Source organism: Artemia franciscana, chromosome 1, assembly GCF_032884065.1.
Source record: "Artemia franciscana chromosome 1, ASM3288406v1, whole genome shotgun sequence".
NCBI lineage: Eukaryota > Metazoa > Arthropoda > Branchiopoda > Anostraca > Artemiidae > Artemia > Artemia franciscana.
In genome coordinates, this window is record NC_088863.1 from 48617238 (window position 1) to 48638178 (window position 20941).

The 20941-nt window shown below is 38.4% G+C and overlaps 1 pseudogene; it reads right to left on the reverse strand.

The window, feature by feature from the left end:
* The window catches only part of LOC136032148 (cell division cycle protein 20 homolog), a 58275-nt pseudogene that overhangs the window by 33855 nt on the left and 3479 nt on the right, over window positions 1-20941 (reverse strand).

The following is a 20941-nucleotide window of genomic DNA, read 5'->3' on the forward strand; positions in this document are numbered from 1 at the left end:
TATAGGAGAGGATGCCCCCCTCCTCAACCACTAGCAATCACTACTCTATTTTTTTTTTAGTTTAAAAAAATAAAGTTTTAGTTTGTAAACTTTCTCCGAATCGACCGTCTGGGGGGTTGAAGGGAGAGGAAAAATTGAGGTATTTTTAACTTACGAGTGGATGATCGGATATTAATGAATTTTGATATTTAGAAAGACCTCGTGACTCAGAGCTCTTATTTTAAATCCCCAACAGCCTTATTCCTTTTAAAGCAATCTATTGATTCTTAGAATTTTGCCAGAGCTCATACGATATGAGCTCTTGGCTCTTCTGATCTCGTCACAAGTGCCATACGAGCTCTTAGCTCTTGTTTATCTTTGCTATTCCGTTGTATTTTCTTTGTGGAAATTTTTAAAATATATTCTTCCAAATCTAGATGGGGGTGGTAAATTTGTTATTTTTCACAATATTTTCAATTAAAATACAAAAAGGGCATTTTTTCCCAATAAATAAACATAAGTATATTTATCAAAAATTTGGGGAAAAGCATGATTTCTAGGAAGGAATGAGGTCCCCCTTGAGTACCTCCTTGTGAAGGACCTTAATACATGTCGAACGGAACCTCGCATTTATTCACCAATAATGGATTGTTTAAGAGTTATTTACCTTTCAGTTCAGGTTTTGATCAACTTTAATTCAACCTATAAGACTCCAGCATTCTGACAGAGCGAATAGCATTTGTAGTAATTGAATTTTTGTCAAAATGTTGCTCGTGTAATGAGACATTACGTCATTATTTCAAGTTAAACCCTTCTGAGCCAAAACGAAATGCGGTATTGAATTATTCTTACCTTTTTTAAAAGTTCAGCTAGGAATTCAGAAAACCATCTCGAAAAAAAATAACTGGTGAATATTTCTTTAAATCTTAAAAACTAACATACTGTAGAATTAATTACACAAATAAATAAATTACGCAAAGGTTGCCTTCGTGACAGCCTCACAAAGATGGCGGTCAGAGAGTGCTAATTCACCAAGATTGGGGACAAACATTTTAAATTATGTACATACACCAACTACACTCAATATTTGAAGTTACGTTAATCATAATGAAATATACCCAAATATGATGAAAATATAATAATTTAGTAACAAAATTATGGAAACTACAACCAAGAATTATGGCAAGCAGGCCGCCCAGAACGCATTATATTAAATACCTAACCTAACCAACTATATATATTAATTGTTTAATTAAAATATACACCTATAGTAGTTTATCTCACTGAAACTTAGATAGTTATCTCCAAATGCAGACAAAGAAACCGGTTCTGCTCAGATCAAGAACTTGAGTGTGGTCAGGATAACAGATAAGTACCTTTGCTTGATAATTTGAATAAAGTTTGCCCTGAAATTCCGGTAAATTTTGGAATGGTGTGGGGGGAGGCTCAAGGTTTCTTTTGGATTAGGATAAATTATGTTATACATTCGAAATAATATTGATTTTATTTATGCTATGCCTGGTTACGCTTGCTGGATGTGGGGTATTGGGTCTTTATATGTTTGCATATCCCCTTTTGTTGCCAAATATTTTCTGTATTAATTGTATTCCAAGTTCTGACCTCATGTATAATAGCGTGTTCATAAAAACCCTCTAAGGAAGAGATCTCTTAGATTCCTTGAACATTCTTGGTATATTAACTTCGAATATAAATGGAAATATTATTTCTTTTGTAAAAGACATATTTCATATTTATTCATGTGCAAATATATCACCTTTAGTGAATGTGCCGCGCAGGGCCGTTCAAAGGGGGTGGGGGACAACCCTCCCCTGTTGAAGAAATGAAGTCATCAATGTATCTATAATAAGGCAGATATATTCCTATGATTCCTATGTCGTGATTAATCCGCCTCTTATTACCTTTTGAATTTGAGTTCCCTCATTATAACAGACTATGAATGCTTTCTAGTTTGTGCGAGGTGTGGGGGAATCCATTTTCAGACATTACGTACGCCAGGTGGTGCCTGCCAAGCATGGCGGAATTGTACGACACAAGTAGGGTTCAGGGAGATGTACACCAGGTCACTGAAAGTGGCCTCCCATCGAATTTGTGTATCATTCTTTTGGGTGCAAAACTTCCGTGATGCACATTCGCAGGGCTTTTTTTGGGGAAAGCGTATGCAATAATAGAAGAAATTAAGAGGTTTCGAGGGGGGTGTATGTCATTATGTATGTACAAAGGGGATGATAGGACATACCTAAACAAGACCGTTCAAGGAGCCCCTGAGAATGTGATATTGCTTGTGTGTGTTTCCGTCATCCAAAACCCCAAAATCTGCAAACAAATTGAAACGATTTCAAAACGTTTGATATATTTGTGTAATATTTTTAAGCAGATTTTTGAATCAAATCAAACAATTTGTGATACCAAAAAGTCATAGAATCTTAATAAAAATTAGACCATCCGATTCAGCGTATCATAAACCTTACTGTAGAGGTTTCAACCTCCCATCAGCAAATTTTAAGATAACTATTTTCTTTAGCATAGTTGAAAGATCCAATAATTATGTTTTTGGTGGTGACATGACCCCCCATAGTTGTCAGGGGGGTGAGCTTTCCAGTGGAAATTTCAACTGGGGGACATTGACAGAATTCCTATACGAAATTTGTCTTACTTTCTCTTTGTCGACTCAATTTTGCGTGTGAAGATATTGGAACTTGAATTGTCTGGGAAAAATTGGCAGTGGGGTTGAAATTATTTGGAGGATTTTTTCAGGAGAGAAAATTTCCACGGGACAAATTCTTCATGCGTAACTTTTCGCGGGAGCTATTTCCTGCAGGGGGGGATGTTTCCGGGAGCTATTCCCTACAGGGGGTGAGGTGGGGATATTTCCGGGAAAAATTTCTATGCAAGGGATTTCTGACATGACTTGAAACATAAATGGAAATTAAAATGGAAAAATTGAATGGAAATATATTTTGATTCATATCAAAATATACTATGGAGATTTTTTCAGGTGGAATCGTCCGCGAGAAATTTCATGGGGGAAATTTTCAGCACGGATGGAATTGTCAGGAGGGACTTTTAGGGGGGGGGCATTTTTACGTGGAATAAACTTTCCATAGGCGAATTTACCGTGAAGGGGGGGGATTTTAAGCAGGGAAGGAGCTAGATTATCCGGTATTATTTGAAAAACGATCAGGAATTAAAAAAAACAAAAAAAAACAAATCTTTCAAACTGAAAGAGTAGCATTAAAACTGAAATTAACAGAAATTATTCTGTATCTGCGGGGGTATCCTCTCTTCTTAATTCCTCGCTCTTTATGCTAAAGTTTGATTGATTGTCCCTATTTTTTTAAGAACGACTCCTGAAACACAAGGGCCGTTTAATTAGAATAAGGAGCTCTTTTTAAGTACTTTAAAACTTGAGCGTGAAGAGCGAGGTATTGAGGAGGGGGCAACCTTTTCATATACGGAATAATTCCTGTCTGTTTCAAGTTTTAATGTTGTACCTTACTTTGAGTTGAAAAATTATTCTTTATTATTATTCTTAATTTAATCTTATTCTTGATTTTAAATAAAAATTATAATTCAAACAGCACCCTCTTGCTGTCATAGCTTTAGGCTAACATTTACAATCACAGGAACTCTGAGGATTTTGCAGCTTTCTGAGGATTTTGCGGATCACCCATTAAGTCTTGCCATGTCAATAGGACGCCTCTAGTTTTACCATAAAATTGTAGTTGGTGGTTTTATATCATAATGTTTTCTCATCGCCTTTTGTCAATGAGGTTTTGCTTTGTTCTGTCTTGTTGACACGGCACCGACAACCTCATATGCTAAACCTTTGTGATCCGTGTTCCTGATAAGAGGTTTGAGAAGGGTTAATTCTCATCGAACATTCAACTGACAAAAATAGATAACATGTCAATAAGCGTAAATGGTAAAAAAAAAACGACCACCCAAATCGCATTATGTTAAATACCTTACCTAACCTGACCAACTCTATATGTTAAAAATTTAGTTAAAATATACTGCCATAGTAGTTTATTTTACTTAGGTTAAGCTGATTATCAGAATAGACACAGAAAAACCGGTTTTAAACTGATCAAACTTTTCGAGTGTGGTAGGGATAACACGTCAATACCCAAATAATAATGTATTTGTCTTTATTACTGCCCTCCCCCTTAAAAAAACACCGTGCACGAGCCTACCATCAGACTCTGATATTTGTTTTTTAATGTGCTGAGTAAGGACACATGGGCCTTTCCTGAGATGTTTCTTACGGACATCTATACTCTCTAACCCCTGCAAAAGAAGCAATTAGGATTTGGTTAAGAGCATCAGTCAAATTTTGCAACGACTATCTAAGAGAATCAGGGTTGCCAAAGGGACACTTTTAGTGCTTTTTTGACACTTTTTCACTCTGGGTGACACCGTGCCACTATTGGGTGAAAAAAGGCAACTTTTTGGAAAAAGGACACTTTGGGGCATTTTTTTCAAAATCAACACCGTATGTATTTATTTTTAGTTTTTTCTTAACTGCAACTACTTTTAATTTGTACTTTGTGCTTTTCAGGTTCGTTTTCGTCTTAGGGATTTTTTTTTTTTCGTATCCGCACTACTTTCCTTTTCAAAAGCACGAAAACGTGGTGAAACATGTAACTTGCTCAAGAGAGTTTAGAAAAAAGTTTATTTGATAAAAAACTGAAGCAAGCATATGACTGCTGGTAAGTAAAAGCTTAAGCTGTTTTATGACTTGTAGTCTACAGGAGTATGCAGAGGTGCGGCCTGGATAGTAGTTAGAAGCAAACTATATGATCCTGATCTGATTTACTGCTGCTAAATCTTTTTTTGGACGAGGGTGAACCTCAGTTGATTTCCTGAATTAAGACATTAGGTTTTTAGTAAATATGCAGTTTAAGTTCACATGCATTTGAGAGGGTGGACCCTGTCCCGTATGGGTACAGTCTAACTCACTAGAAAATTCTCTGGTAACTGTCAAGAACATGTAATACTGTCATAGGCCGAACATCACATCCAATGTACCAAGTGCTAACTAACGAAATGTGCTTTTTGCCTAAAGTGATGAAAGGATGCAAGAACGGCAGTTAAAAATGTTTCGCTTTACATGCTGTAACCTGGTGGCCTGTTTAAAGAAGAAACAGAAGACTATTATTAAAACCAACCAAGCTTTCCAAGATTACCCACACAAAACAAGCTATGAAGCGTCTAAATCGACCACAGATATCTAAACAAGCAGGTTGGCTGAAGGCAATGCTAACTTGACCAACTTGGTTTTTTTCCTCATTTCACAGTTTGATGCATCTCTACATGAGGGAATAGGCCAGATGTTCATTCTATGAGTATTGTAGATTCTATAGCTATAAACCTAGTTGTTAACCAAGGTGTGGTCACCCTTTTTTTTAGCATAAGTTTTACACAGTTATTTCAGTTAAGACAGCTTTTCAGATTGAAGTAATTGTGTAACCACTCAGTGTCTCAGTTGTGATTCTCTGACACCCCTAAACATAAGAAGTTCAAATGTGAAAGGACTCTATATTGACCTCTTTATATCATTGTCATGAAAATGTGAAAAAGGGAGGTTTTTATTTTGCTGAGGAAGGCCTGCTAGTTCGGCTGTAAAATCTGACATATCAACAGCATTTTTTTGTGGTCATTGCTGACCTAATGAAACATTGGTTTTTCTCGTCTTTCTGACAATCGTTATGACAAGTTCTGACTCTTGTGCCATTGTTTAAATCTACCTTCAAGTCACATAATTTATATAATAATTTATTATAATAGTCCTTATGGACTACCTTAACAAATTTTTGTGAACTGGAAACATCACTATGCACTGTATAAACAGCCTTTGGGGATAAACTGAGTGTCAATTGACAGCTAATGTCTGGTGTTCGGCCATTTTGCTTGGTAAGGTATATACCTTGAACGTACAGTTCTAGTCTGGGGACACAATGATCCACACTTTAATAACAAGCTTCAGATCGACATGACAGTCATCAAGAGTTTCGTGAAACTAGATACACTGAACAGAAATGATGCTTTTGAGTTGCCTCTTGAGCCCCGAAACTACAAAGATGTGAAAGATGTGTTGTGTGGTCCCAATACAGAAGCTTATCTGAATGAAGAAGGAGCATCAGGGAAAACTGCTGAAGGAGTTAGGCTGACTTGCTTGGGATTCTACATTGAACTGGTGAAGCAGATGAGAAAGCGGGTCAATCATAAAGATAAGACGTTACAAGCTCTCGAGTACTTAGATCCGAAAGTTGCCGTGAATGGAACTGTTGAAACGATTAGTCCTTTGATCAGCAGATTTAGCGAACTCCTGGGGAAAAGTCAGAGCAAGATAAAGTCTGCTAGAGACACTCTCGAAAACCAGTGGCTGAGCCTGCCAGATTTCAAAGAAGAAATGATCTTGAAGTCTGGTGGTGAAGAGCTAGTGTCCTCGCCATCTTATTTTTGGAAGCTCTTGTTCGATGTGAAGAATCCCGACGGCACCCCCAAATTCTTTGAACTATCAAACTTTTTGTTGAACTTATGCGCGTTACCTCACTCACGTGCTGGTGCCGAAAGACAGTTTTCTCAACCAACAAACATTAAAACTATGTTGCAAAATCGGTTGGAGGTGAAAATTGTCGATTCACTCATCCATGTAAAGCAGATGGTTACTCGTTGCGCTGCGTCGGTGGATCGGTGGAAGATTCCGCCAATATCACTTAACAACTTTTCGAGGTGGTACTGCAAGACTGACGACAAGGATGAGCAAAAAGAGAATGAATCTGAACCTGAAATATTTGACTGACCAATCAGAAAACCAAATAACTGAAATTGGATTGCAGTAGCTGAATTTTTTTCCTCCAAAATGGTTAACCACTAAAAATTGATTTTTTTTTTTCAAAAACGAAAGCCGAAGCTTTAAACAGATTTCTTGTGCAGGAATTCTGCATTAAAGTTTCCCTTCATACTCTCACATTCTTGAAATTTTCTCCTTTCTTTCTTGAAAAACATGGTCTTTTCTGAACCCAGAGTGTGGCTGGACCTCTGTATAACGCTTCTGAATTGGAATCCGATTCATTATGTATCTGCTCACTTTTCGTAAGCCTTCATAACATGGAATGCACCGTATGTGAAATCCAGCATAGTCTTTCCCTTATAAAGGTCTTTTCATGCTGTCTAGGTTTTTCCGTTCAATCCATCTTGAGCCGCGAAGATGGCAAAGGCCTAGCGCAAAATATTTCGGATTTGCTTAGACATTTGTTGTGCACCATTCTGCTTTTGGTGGAAAGGATTGCGATTCTATAAGCCTTTCCATTGTCTCTTACAGAAGCCGTCGACCTCTTCTCAGAAGAAAGAGATTGGGCAGTGAGAAACGGATTTTCCTCGAAAATTGCATAGCTATGACACCAAAACGCCCTTCTCTTTGGTTTTCTGTGCTTTTTCTTTTTTATTTCAACATTATATTGAGCACATGTGATTTTTGTCTTGTCACTATTTGCAAAGAATTTGACATTTCTTTTTTCTTTGAAGAATAAATTAGCTTTACACAGAGCAAGTGATTTTTGTCTTGTCATTATTTCTCTCCTTATCAAGTTTGATCTCCTAGTTAAATTGATCTCATGAATACATTAATGTTTGGATAAAATAACGATGTGGTTTTGCATTTTTGCGAAAGCAACGTTACCAATCGCGTTGGCGAAAGCCAGGTGAAAAGGATGTGAAGCACGTTCCAAGCCAAGCGCCTTTCACTCGCTTTTCGATATCAGTCTGCGGGAAATGGTCAACAAACTTTTGCAGAAGACCTGATATGCTACTGAAGGAAAAGAGGGGGCAAGGGCAATTAAGCCGTGCAGGCAGCGACAGACATCGTATCTGTGACCTGCTGGTGCAAATCTTTTAAGCCCTGTCTTCATTATGGCATTTTCTGGCCGAGACGGCTGGCGCCATAGTGAAGACAGGTTTTATCGCCGTTTTCGTTTTCTCGCCATACAGAGTAGACATTTTGGCTGAAAACGTGAAAACTAAACAACACATTTTGTCATTCATCTTAGTTGTACTCGAACTTTTCTTTACGTTCTTGTAACACCGCAAACGCAGCACAAATTATTCAAAATCTTCTGCAGTTATTATTATTTGAGAATTAGCGACGCTTCTTGACCACTAAGGTCCCTGTGTCGGCCCTGCAGTGCATTCCTGCAGCGTGATTCGATCTCTTGGTCCCGTATTACCAAGCTAAGGTCACATCCACTGCGCCACCACAGGACAAAAATCTTCTGCAGTTCATGAAATAAGACTGAGCTTTCAATTTTTTTGCCAAAAACGACGAAAATGAAAACTGTCGTCCAAAAATTGGCAAAGCCATTTCTGGTGCCGGAAAACGCCATCATAAAAACAAGGCTTTACTGAGTTTTCGGAAGAAGAATAATTAGTACAACCGAAGGCTCGAGAAAACCCGAGAAATTGTACTGAATTCTTTTTCTTCTTCGCGTATTAGGCGATTTGAGGTCTTTCATGGTATTGTACCTATGAAGAATCGCTTTGCTTTTACTTGAAAAAGAATAACGTAAATCTGGCCCCGGCGTGGCGAGAAAGCCATTTAAAGCCTTTTTTATGTCAACTTTTAAAGTATATTGCCTATTTTTCTAGAAGGACACTAAAAATGTCACGTTTTTGCTGAATTTGACACTTTAGTCCCAAAAGGTTTTCCCCTTTTAGGGGGTTTAGTCCCAGAGGTTTTCCCAAAAGGTAGTCCCAGAAGAATATCCAATAAATTCACATCTGGACTCGTTTCTTTATCTGGAATTCGAACCGAGAAAACGAACATGACTTTCAAAATATTCATGACTTTTAAATATATAAGTTTCATCAAGTTTAGTCTTACCCATCAAAAGTTACGAGCCTGAGAAAATTTGCGTTATTTTAGAAAATAGGGGGAAACACCCCCTAAAAGTCATGGAATCTTAACGAAAATCACACCATTAGATTCAGCGTATCAGAGAACCTACTGTAGAAGTTTCGAGCTCCTATCTACAAAAATGTGGAATTTTGCATTTTTTGCCACAAGGCAGATCACGGATGCGTGTTTATTTGTTTTTTTGTTTTTTTGTTTTTTTTCCAGGGGTAATCGTATCGTCTTTCAACGTCTTTCGACTGCTGCCCATACATCTGAAAATGACATGGCAGAAACTCTACGTTACGAACTGTGCAGTTATCCACCCGCTTTGTTTGAGAAACTTGGCATAATGCGTCAGTCAGACAAACCTGCACTAGCGAAAGCAATATGGAAAGAAGCGAACACGGACTCGATTCACCACCTGCCAGTGTCAGATCGCGTCACTGTAGTTGACGGAGGTTGGCTGCTTCAGCAAGTACCTTGGAAGATTGGTGATACTTATGATTCAATCTGTGACAGCTATGTTAGTTTCGTTACTCGACGCTGTACCTCCCCTACTGTTGTCTTCGATGGATACAGCGCTGGTCCAACCACGAAAGATGCTACACACAACCGACGGTGTAAGGGAAGCCAGTATCAAGTGATCGATTTCAGTTTAGGGATGAAGCTCCAGAAAAAGAAGGAAGAGTTTTTGAGCAACTCTCAGAACAAACAGCGAATTATAAGCTACATCGGGGAAAAAACCAAAGGATTTGAAGTCGTCCATGCGAAGGACGATGCTGACTATCTAATCGTGGAGACTGTCGTAACGAAAGCAGAAAACTCTGAAACAATAGTTCTTGGCAACGACACTGAACTTCTGATTCTACTCTTGTATCACCTCCCGCCTAATGCAAAAACACTTTACTTCAAACCGTCAACGAACGCAAAAGAAGCGATAACACGGTTCTGGTGCCTCAACGAAGTGCAAAAAAAAAAAATGGAGAAGTATCCAGGCTGCTTCTGGTAGGGCACGCACTCTTGGGATGTGACACGACCTCACGAGTTTTCGGACTTGGAAAGCAAGCTGTGCTACCTCTTTTGAAGAAGAGTGAAGTGTTCAGAAAAATATGCAAAGTGTTTCTGGATGAATCATCGTCCAAAGATGAAATTGTGAAAGCGGGTGAATATCTTCTCCTCATCTTGTATAAAGCACGACCAAACGAAGATCTCACTAAGCTGCGACATCGAATTTTCTTGGAAAAAGTTTCTTTGTCTAATACTACGGCGTTTGTTAAGCCTGAAAGGCTTCCGCCAACCAAAGCTGCAGCTTCATTCCACTCCCAGCGAGTGCGCCTCCAGGTATCCCGTTGGAAAGGGGAACCAGCTGACCTCGACCCGGCTGACTGGGGTTGGGTCCTCAGAGACTATGAATACTCACATGTGATGACCCATTTGTTGCCCGCACCTCAGACTCTTTTGAGTGTCGTGAGATGCAACTGTAAGACAGGCTGCGAGAACTCGCGATGCAGCTGCAAGAAAAATGGATTAGCGTGTACGTTCGCGTGCGGAGAATGTCAGGGTATCAACTGTTTGAACAGGGACAACGAGATTGTCGAAGACGAGGAGCTCGACTAGTGATATCAATGCTGTGTTTTTCAAGTCAACTATACTGCCTTCGAAAGTGCAAATTTTACATATAATAGCCATTTTATATATAAGTGCCAAGCGGTTGTTTTCTTTATGTTTAGTAATTCAAATTGTTGTAAGAAATGTCTGTGATTCAAGAAAGTACAAGTTTGATACTTAAGCAAGTTATTTTGTCCATAGGCCTACTTATTAGCCATTAGCAGCTGTCTCAGGAGTCAGGCCTCCCTTCCCCTTTTCCGTTGTTTCCTCCAGTTTTGTTCGGTTTTCATGGTTCTCGTTTTCTTTCCTTCATTTTCGGGGTCAGTTTTGTGATCAGCAGATAGAAAAACCCCAGAAAACACATTTCCACATGCTTTCTACCCCTACCCTGTATATTTCCCTTTTCCCCCTCCCCCCCCCATTTCCCCGTTTTATATTAATCGAGTTTTGTATATCATTTTATATCTCAATTTCGTAATCACCAGATAGGAATACCCCAGAAAATATCTTTCAAACCGCTTTCTACCCCTACCCTGTATTCTTCTCTTTTCTCCCTTCTTTCCCCTGTTCCCCCGTTTTCCGTAGTACTCTTTTTCTATACTGAATTTTAGATGTCAATTTCGTAATCAGCGTATGTGAAAACCCCAGAAAACTCACTTTAAACTATTTTCTGGGCATGTTCGGCATTTTTCCCATTTTCCCCCGCATTTCCCCCTTTTCCCCTGTTTTTCGGGTACTCGCCCCACTCGGATTTATGGGGACTTTTAGTATGTTGTACAGAATTTTTTTCTGATCATTTTGGTACCATTTTCGTTTATATTGCAATTTTGTACGGGTCAAACCCTAAAAGTCCTGGACTATCTACGGCTTTTGTGATTCAGGGGTCATTCTTAATGAATTGTGATAAAATTTAAGCTTTAGTGTAAAGAGCGAGGTACTGACGATGGGGCGAATCCCCTCATATATGTAATAAAAACATGAAAATACAAAAGTTCTTTACGTAAGCTAATTTATAAGTTACGTAAATCTTTTACCAATAAAAATATTCGTAAAAAATTAAAAGTTCTAGTTGCTTTTTTAATTAACCAAAAAATCGGAGGACAACTAGGCTTTGTCCCCCGCTCTTTTTTATCAAAATCATTCGATCAAAATTACGAGAAAGCTATTTGGCAAAAAAAAAAAATATGCAAATTTCGTTTTGATTATTCCTCTGCGGAGAGCCAAAATCAAAACATGCATTAATTCAAAAACGTTCAGAAATTAAATAAAAAAAAACAAGTTTTTTTAACTGGAAGTAAGGAGCGATATTAAAACTTAAAACGCACAGAAATTACTTCGTATATGAAAGAGGCTGCTACCTCATCAACGCCCCGCTCTTTACGCTAATTTTTTTTACTGTTTTAAAAAGAAGAATTGAGAGAAAGAGTCAAATTTTAGCGTAAAGAACGGGGCGTTGATGAGGTAGCAGCCTCTTTCATATGCGAAGTAATTTTTGTGCGTTTTAAGTTTTAATGTCGCCCCTTACTTCCAGTTAAAAAAACTTGCTTTTTTTATTTAATATATTAAAGAAAACCGATCTGTTTCTATGGATACTCGAATTACGAAGGCCTATCTTAATTTTGACAAGATATTTGAAGACAGGACGTAATTTCGTCAAAATCTCCGGGGGAAGTTGGGGCCTGATTTTCAAGTCAAGCGAAAATGGCAAAATGAAAAACAAATATACTACAGAATACTGATCTGTTTCTGTGGATACTTGAATTATGTAGGCCTATCTTAGCTTTGACAAAATTTTTGAAAACACAAAATTTCAGCTGAGGGGGGGGGGTAGTTGCCCCCTACCCTATAGCAAACCATGCCCCTGAATGACATTAAGTGTTGTCTCAGGTTAAACCATTAAAGACCGTAAAAGTGCAGATAAATGAAACTTACAGGGGAAGCATAAACCATAGTCATAGAAAAGAGAAAAAAGGTGAAAAAAGAGAAAAGAGAAAAAAGGTACTAAATGAACAAGGTGAAATCAGACCTTAGATGCTTACAGAGGGGACGGCCTTTGGTTCAGCCCCTCCTCATAAGTTCAAATTATTTGAGATTTTCTGAAAAAGACAAATTATATTAAACATATTATATTGTTGATAAAATTTGCCTATTTGGCATTCATTCTCCCTCTCTCTAGTGCATGTGCCTTTCAAGCAACACTGGAATCATTGAAGAATAGAGAAGACAGGATAAGACTTAGGATATTTCCCTAGGAGACTAGAACAATAAATATTCAAATTTATTTCCAGTAAATATGCTGGAGGGTCAAGGCTGGTGATGATGCGTGCAAGCAGTTCACGTGCTTAAAAGACGCAGAAGGCGTGTTGTCCATTAAACAGGACATGCTGTATTCCATAAACTGAATAATGCAAACGATATCAGATTGCTTGGTAACCATATAGAGGATAGGATTTTTGGTCTCGATAGTATCTTGACACAATTTAGACAATACTGACTGAAATAAACGTAAATTATGGTTCGTGATAGTTGGTTCAGTTGCGGAATAGCGGACTGAAATATTCAAGCTAGAAGTTTCGAATTTCTTTCAATGGAACGGAGCCTCAAATGGACCTTTCTTCAATGAGGGAATAAGCGGCCCAAATTGCAAAGCCCTTGTGAAACTTAAGCCCCATCGCGATCCTGCCGCAAAAAAAATTTTCGCAGGTAGCTGGCAAAACTGATCTTTTTGGCAAAGCAGGAGATACGGATGTACAGTACTGACTGGCGAAAGTACCCTGCAATAAGGGCCAAACCAAAGCACATAACCAAAGTGAAGTGTATATTCGAGGCATAAGGACTAAATCGTTTCAACCAGAGCAAAACTCAGTTCATATTCACGGAAGCATATGGTCTCAAATAGGGAAGACCTTTCGCTTCTTCAAAAGAGCTGGCAAGGCTTCCACTGCCACGAATTTTCAGGGTTTCTTCGAATTTCCCTCAATAAAACTGCTATACACCGAAATCTCCCTGAAACTAAATTTTCATAAATACACAAATATCAACACGAAATACAGATTCCTAATTTTCGTTAAGATTAGTTTTCGGGGTGAATTTGGTAGACTCCATTTTTCAACGGGGAAAATCCCCCATACTACCTTTTGTTGACCAAAATTATTCCGAAAACTTACTTCTTGTTTACGGAATGACGAACAGAGGTTTATCAAACAGTTCGTGGTAACGAACTGTAGTAAGGAGCGACCCGGCTCAATAGTAACCAAAACTCTAAAACATTGAGTTTTGATATCAATAGCTACACCAAAAGAATCGCATTTTAATGCTGATTTTAAATATATAAGTTTCATCAAGTTTAGTTTTATCCATCAAAAGATACGAGCCTGAGAAAATTTGCCTTATTTAAGAAAATAGGGGGAAACACCCCCTAAAAGTTATATAATCTTAACGAAAATCACACCATCAGATTCAGCGTATCAGAGAAGCCTACTGTAGAAGTTTCAAGCTTCTATCTACAAAAATGTGGAATTTTGTATTTTTTTGCCAGAAGACAAATCACGGGTGCGTGTTTATTCGTTTATTTTTTTTTTTGTTTTTTTTTTCCCAGGGGTCATCGTATCGACCAAGTGGTCCTAGAATGTTGCAAGAGGGCTCATTCTAACGGAAATGAAAAGTTCTAGTGCCCTTTTTAAGTGACCAAAAAAATTGGAGGGCATCTAGGCCCCCTCCCACGCTCATTTTTTTCCCAATGTCAACGGATCAAAATTTTGAGATAGCCATTTTGTTCAACATAGTCGAAAACCATAATAACTATGTATTTGGGCATGATTTACTCCCCCGCAATCCCTGGGGGAGGGGCTGCAAGTTACAAACTTTGACCAGTGTTTAAATATAGTAATGGTTATTGGGAAGTGTACAGACGTTTTCAGGGGGATTTTATTTTGTTTGGGGGGTGGGGCTGAGGGGAGGGGGCTATGTTGGAGGATCTTTCCTTGGAGGAATCTGTCATGGGGGAAGAAAAATTAAAGGAAAAGGGCGCATGATTTTCTAGCATTACAATTAGAAAACAATGAAAAATAAACATGAAAACGTTTTTTCAAATGAAAGGAAGGAGTAGCATTGAAACTTAAAACGAACAGAAATTATAACGCATATGAGCGGTTCTAAAAATACTTTAGCATAAAGAGCGAGGTATTTAGGAGGAGATAAATACCACGCTCTTTATGCTAAAGTATTTTTAGTAATTTCAACTATTTATTCTACGGCCTTTCTGATTCAGGGGTCATTCTTAAAGAATTAGGACAAAACTTAAGATTTAGTGTAAAGAGTGAGGTATTAATGAGGATTCAAACCCCCTTGTATACATAATAAAAATATAAGATTATGAAAGTTTGTTACGTAAGTTGCTAATTTATAAGTTACGTATAATTTTTACTAATAAAAACGTTCGTTAAACATTAGAAGTTCTAGTTGCCTTTTTAAGCAACCGAAAAATTGGAGGGCAACTAGGCCTCCTTCTCCACCCCTTATTTCTCAAAATCGTCTGATCAAAACTAAGAGAAAGCCATTTAGCCAAAAAAAGAATTAATATACAAATTTCATTTTAATAATTTATGTGCGGAGAGCCAAAACCAAACATGCATTAATTCAAAAACGTTCAGAAATTAAATAAAAAAAAAACTAATTTTTTTAGCTGAAAGTAAGGAGTGACATTAAAACTTAAAACGAACAGAAATTACTCCGTATATAAAATGGTTTGTCCCCTCCGCAATCCCTCGCTCTTTACGCTAAAGTTTGATTCTTTGTCACAATTCTACTTTTTAAAACAATTAAAAACTGGACTCTTTGCCACAATTCTGCTTTTTAAAACAATTAAAAGCTTTAGCGTAAAGAGCGAGGCATTGCGGAGGGGACAAACCATTTTATATACGGAGTAATTTCTGTTCGTTTTAAGTTTTAATGTCACTCCTTACTTTCAGCTAAAAAAATTAGTTTTTTTTTATTTAATTTAGCATCAGTGGCCACTTAAAAAGTAAAAAAGGGACCAATAATGTAGACACTTACAAAAGGAAAGAGGGGTCGACTGGTGCTTGGGGTCCTTCAGATCGTTATTTCTCCTACGGTTTCCAAAAACTAACCTGTTCTGAACATTTTTTATTTGTTCCCTCTCTCAATTAAAATTTTGTATACGTGCCTAGTCCACCAAAATTTCCGCGATGCTTGGTACAAGGCGAGGAACGCTTAGTGCGACAGTAACTGATCAATAAAAAAGCTTGCTGCAGAGGTGTAGACTTTGGTTGAGGAGTTTTAAGCCCACCCTCATGTTCGAAATTTACATTTTTCTAAATGTACCGAATAGGTAATAAATCCTAGAATGAGTAAAAAAAGTTTGCCTCCGTATTGGCTTTAACATTAAGAAAATTCGAAAATGGGCTGCCTAATCAGCTTGATAGACTGCATCAATTGATTCATCGGGGCAATAGCCACGTTTTACTCGATACTGAAAAAATCCAGAGGCTACGTTTCAAAATTTTAGATCGTCCCCCTCCTTTTGGTACGCACCTGGTAAGTCTCAGGAATGAGTGGTAAGCTAGCACCTATGATTTTTTACGATTAGGCTATACCTGATACAGCACCTTTACAAGACCAACCAGAATCAAAGTTGTTTCTCTTGATATAATCAAAACATAGCTATACTAAGCAGGTATACACGCAAAAATTAAATTAGGGAGGGCTTGGGCATAACATACAAGGCGGTAACGCTGTAGCTTATCTCCTCTGCGAAACTAAACATAGAAACAAAAAATTCTTACTTCATTATATTCAGGAGGTTTCTATTTATTGGATTTTCAGAGTCACTTCAAGCTTGACCGCATCCAGAGCAGTTCCTAGGGTTGGCGATATCCGGGCCAAAATTAGTTACAAAACCTCTCCTGGCTCAAATATAAGCCAAAAGAGCCGAATCAAAGTGAAAAGTTGGATCACAGTTGGTAATTCCCCGGCGTGGAGCCCCCCGAGCAACGGCAGTCGGAGCAACTGCCTCTCCCCTCCCCTCCCCAGGAATGCTCTGGGTACTTAAATGCGACAGCAACCACACACAGGAAGAGAAGTTAGGTTAATCATAATGAAATATACTTAAATATGATGAAAATATAAACTTTAGTAACAAAATTATGGAAACTATACAACAGAATAATGGAAAACAGGCCGCCCAGAATCCATTATATTAAATATCTAACCTAACCATCTCTATATATTATATATCTAATTAGAATATACCTGCATAGTACTGTACCGCGCTCAGGCTAGGCTGATTATCTCCGAGTGGACACAGAAAATCGGTTTCATTACAGATCAAGAACAAAGTGTGTTCGCTATTGCACGCAAATACTCGGTTCTGAGTGCACTCTCCCCCCCCCCTCTACTGCTTTGATATAGTCCTAGACTATATCCAACAGCTTGATAAGTTTGTTAGTAGTATATTCATTTTCTTGGTTAATATTACAAGTAGGAAAGAAATCAGATAGGGGGAAAAATATTTCATTCGATTGTTTCTTTAAAACTCTTCACAAATATAGTAGCCTAATCCCGCCGTTGTGATTGGGTTTCAGCCCCCAACGCTAATGGTACCAGGCATATTTTTGTGGATCAGTTTTTTTTTGTAATTTGACCTTCATTGAACTTATAAACCAACTTTTTACAGGGGAAAGCACAAAAAAAAACAGAACGAGCCAAATCTTATTTAGGGTATAGCCTAGTAGAATATCTGGTCCATTAGGTCCTTTCTCCATGCCTTGCATTATTTCTAAACCAATTGGTTCATAATGTCAATTTGAAAATAAGCAAATTTTGGACAAAGCCCAAGACTAGATCCAGGCTGGGTCGTAATTTACAGTGGGACAGGAGGGGCAACTGCCCCATCAAACCTGTGTTTGCCCACCAGCTGAAATTTAGCACCTTCAAAAATATTGTCAAAACTTAGGTATACCTAGCCTATATAGCCTAATTCAAACATCCTAAGGAACCGATCAATTTTCTTTAATATACCTTTGCCTTTATGGTAGTAGGCTAGTCTATATGGCTCATTTTTCAATTTTTACTGTCATTTTCACTTGACTTAGGAAAATCAGCTCCAATTTACCCCCCCCCCCAGGGATTTTGACGAAATTACAGCACTAGATCCAGGCTGCATCGGAAGAGGAGGGTCTGGGTGGAGTTAAACTGGAAGTAAACCCAATAAATAGAGTATTTCAGAGCTAGTCTCTTGTAGCACAGAAATTAAGACATGTAAAAGAAATAGGATAGACTTTTCATTCGACTTCTCATTCAACAGTCTTTCCATAGTATAGGCTAATCAATGAAACAAGTTCATAGGTTCATAGGCCTATAAAAGTTCAGTTAAAATTCTAGTTAATTGACATCTTGCTATCTCAGAAAGAGTTTAGGTTAGGATAATGAAACTTTTAGGGATGAATCTACAGACTAAAGTATGTCCCAGGAAGGTATTTTGAAGCAACTACCTCCACTCCTTCTCCCTCTAGAGGGCCCTGACCTTTGATGACCTTTAAAAATGTGTGTTATAAAAGTGAAACCTTGCAAAATAGATCTTCTGCTTATTTGAAATAAAACAAAATTGTTTTCAGCTTCATAACTTTGCTAAATTCCATTTTATAAGGTTTAAAGATATGCAAATACATTTCCTAAATTTTGAAAGAAAAAAACATTGATATGGCTCAAAATTCTACTCAAATAACAGGAATTGCATTTTTCAGAACTAAAGGCAGAGAAAAAGCAACTAGTAACTGAAAATTAAGGTAAAATGTTGTGTTGTCAAAATTTCAATAGGCATAACCTGTCATGTAGGCAAATTTCAGGGCCCTCTAGAGGGAGAAAGAGCAGAAACGGGTACTTTAAAATACCTTCCCAGGACATACTTTAGCCTGTAGACCCATCCCTGAAAGTTTCATTTTCCTAACCTAAACCTTTTCTGAGATAGCAGGAAGTCAATTAACTAGAATTTTACCAAAGTTCATAGTTCATGGGCTTAAGTTCATTTTATGAAGACCTAGTGTGTATAGACAAAAGCAATAGTTTTATTGTTTTGCGTATTGCCTTTGATTGTAGCTGGTCCCATAAAGAGGGAGGGGGTTAAAACAGTTTTCGAGATTACATTTGGAAATAGTGATAAATGGAATATTCGATTATGGCCCTATTTATCCCTCCTTAGGAATAAGCCAGTCTTCATGCAGGATTTACTCAATAGAAAGTTCATCAAGGAGGCACACTCGTGCCTCTTTAAAGAGGCGAACCACGACAATGTTAAGCGATCTTCGGTTCCAGTGGTCGCAGAGGGATGGAGAGGGATGCATTTCGTAGCCCGAGCTCCAACTAAGAAACCTGCCAAATTTCATCCCCCTCCGACTTTTCCTTCATGGGGAAAATCTGGCCGAAAGTTTTGACCCCCCCCAACCCCAGCCCCCCTTTAACGTTGTCCGATCGGGCTGAAATTCACAAGTTAAGGTCCCCTAGGGCCCAGGAGCTTATCCGCAAAATTTCAGCTTGATCCGATAACTCCTTCCCTGTTTCCCAGAAACCACACATAGCCACTTCTTGTTCATGTTCTTTTTTTTGCCACGCTTACAGGTCACAACCGACATCGGATCTGGGTGTACGAAGACTCATTCGACGCGGAATTCTCCGAGTAATTTTCCTGGAAAGTTTCGTCGGAAAATCTTAACCCCCCGATTTTCTAGCTTAGAAAAACCCTATTTCCCCATAAGAGCCCATGTTAAGTTTTTTGTTGTTAAAAGTTACGAATTTCAACATCAAGTACATCAAAATGATCAGCTCGACATGGTGAGACTGACTAAAAGCTTCAAAAAAATTCTGTCTTAATCCGTAAAATTTTAATTTGAGAAAAATGACAGAAACCCTTTTTTTCTGTCACGCCTACAGGTCACAGCCGACATCGGATCTGGGTGTACGAAGACTCATTCGACGCGGAATTCTCCGAGTAATTTTCCTGGAAAGTTTCGTCGGAAAATCTTAACCCCCCGATTTTCTAGCTTAGAAAAACCCATTTCCCAATTGAAGGTAAAATTTTCTCTTGTAATAACATCACTTGTTTGAAAAATTCTTACACTAACAGCAGCTTGGCGCAGCGGAAGCGTGCTGGGCCCATAACCCAGAGGTCGGTGGATCGAAACCGCTAGCTGCTAACTTTTTAAAATTTGTAAAATTAGGTAATTTTGTCAGTTTGAATTTATTGATACAGAAAGGGAGAAAAAACAAGAGCTAAGAGCTCATATGGCACTTGTGACGAGGTCGGAAGAGCCGAGAGCTCATATGGTACGAGGTCGGAAGAGCCAAGAGCTCATTTGGACGAGGTCGGAAGAGCCAAGAGCCAAGAGCTCATTTGGCACTTGTGAGAAGGTCAGAACCTAAAGTTAAACTTTATAGCACAAGATCCTTCTAAATATCAAATTTCATTAAGATCTGGTCACCCTTTCGTAAGTTACAAATACCTCAATTTTCAAAATTACCTCCCCCCTCCCAATTCCACCAAAGAGAGCAGATCCGGTCCAGTTATGTCAGTCACGTATCTTAGACAGGTTTCTATTCTTCCCATCCAGTTTCATCCTGATCTCACCGCTTTAAGTATTTTCTAAGATTTCCGGTCCCCCCAACTGCCCCCCCCCAATTACGTTTGATCCGGTTGAGATTTAAAATAAGATATCAGAGTTACGAGGTCCTTCTAAATATGAAGTTTCATGAAGATCCGATCACTCCTTCGTAAGTTAAAAATACGTTATTTTTCTTATTTTTCAGAATTACCCCCCCCCCCCCCCGCAATTGAGCAGATCCGTTCCAATTATGTAAATTACGTATGCAAGACTTTTGCTTATTTTTCCAACCAAGTTTCATCCCAATCCTTCCAATCTAAGGGTTTCCCATCATTTTAGGTCTCCCCACCCCAAACTTCCCCCAATGTCACCAGATCCGGTCAGGATTTAAAATAAGAGCTTTGAGCCACGATATCCTTCTAAAAATCAAATTTCATGGAGATCCAATCACCCATTCGTAAGTTAAAAATACCTCATTTTTTCTAATTTTTCAGAATTAACCCCCCCCCCAACTACCCAAAAGAGAGCGGATCCGTTCCGTTTATGTCAATCATCTATCTAGGACTTGTGTTTATTTTTCCCACCATGTTTCATCCCGATCCCTCCACTCTAAGTGTTTTCCAAGTTTTAGGTTTCCCCCTCCCAACTCCCCGCCCCCATCACCAGATCCGGTCGGGATTTAAAATAAGAGCTCTAAGACACGATATCCTTCTAAACATCAAATTTCATTGAGATCCGATCACCCGTTCGTAAGTTGAAAATACCTCATTTTTCTAATTTTTAAGACTTACTCCCCCCCCTCCCAACTACCCCAAAGAGAGCAAAT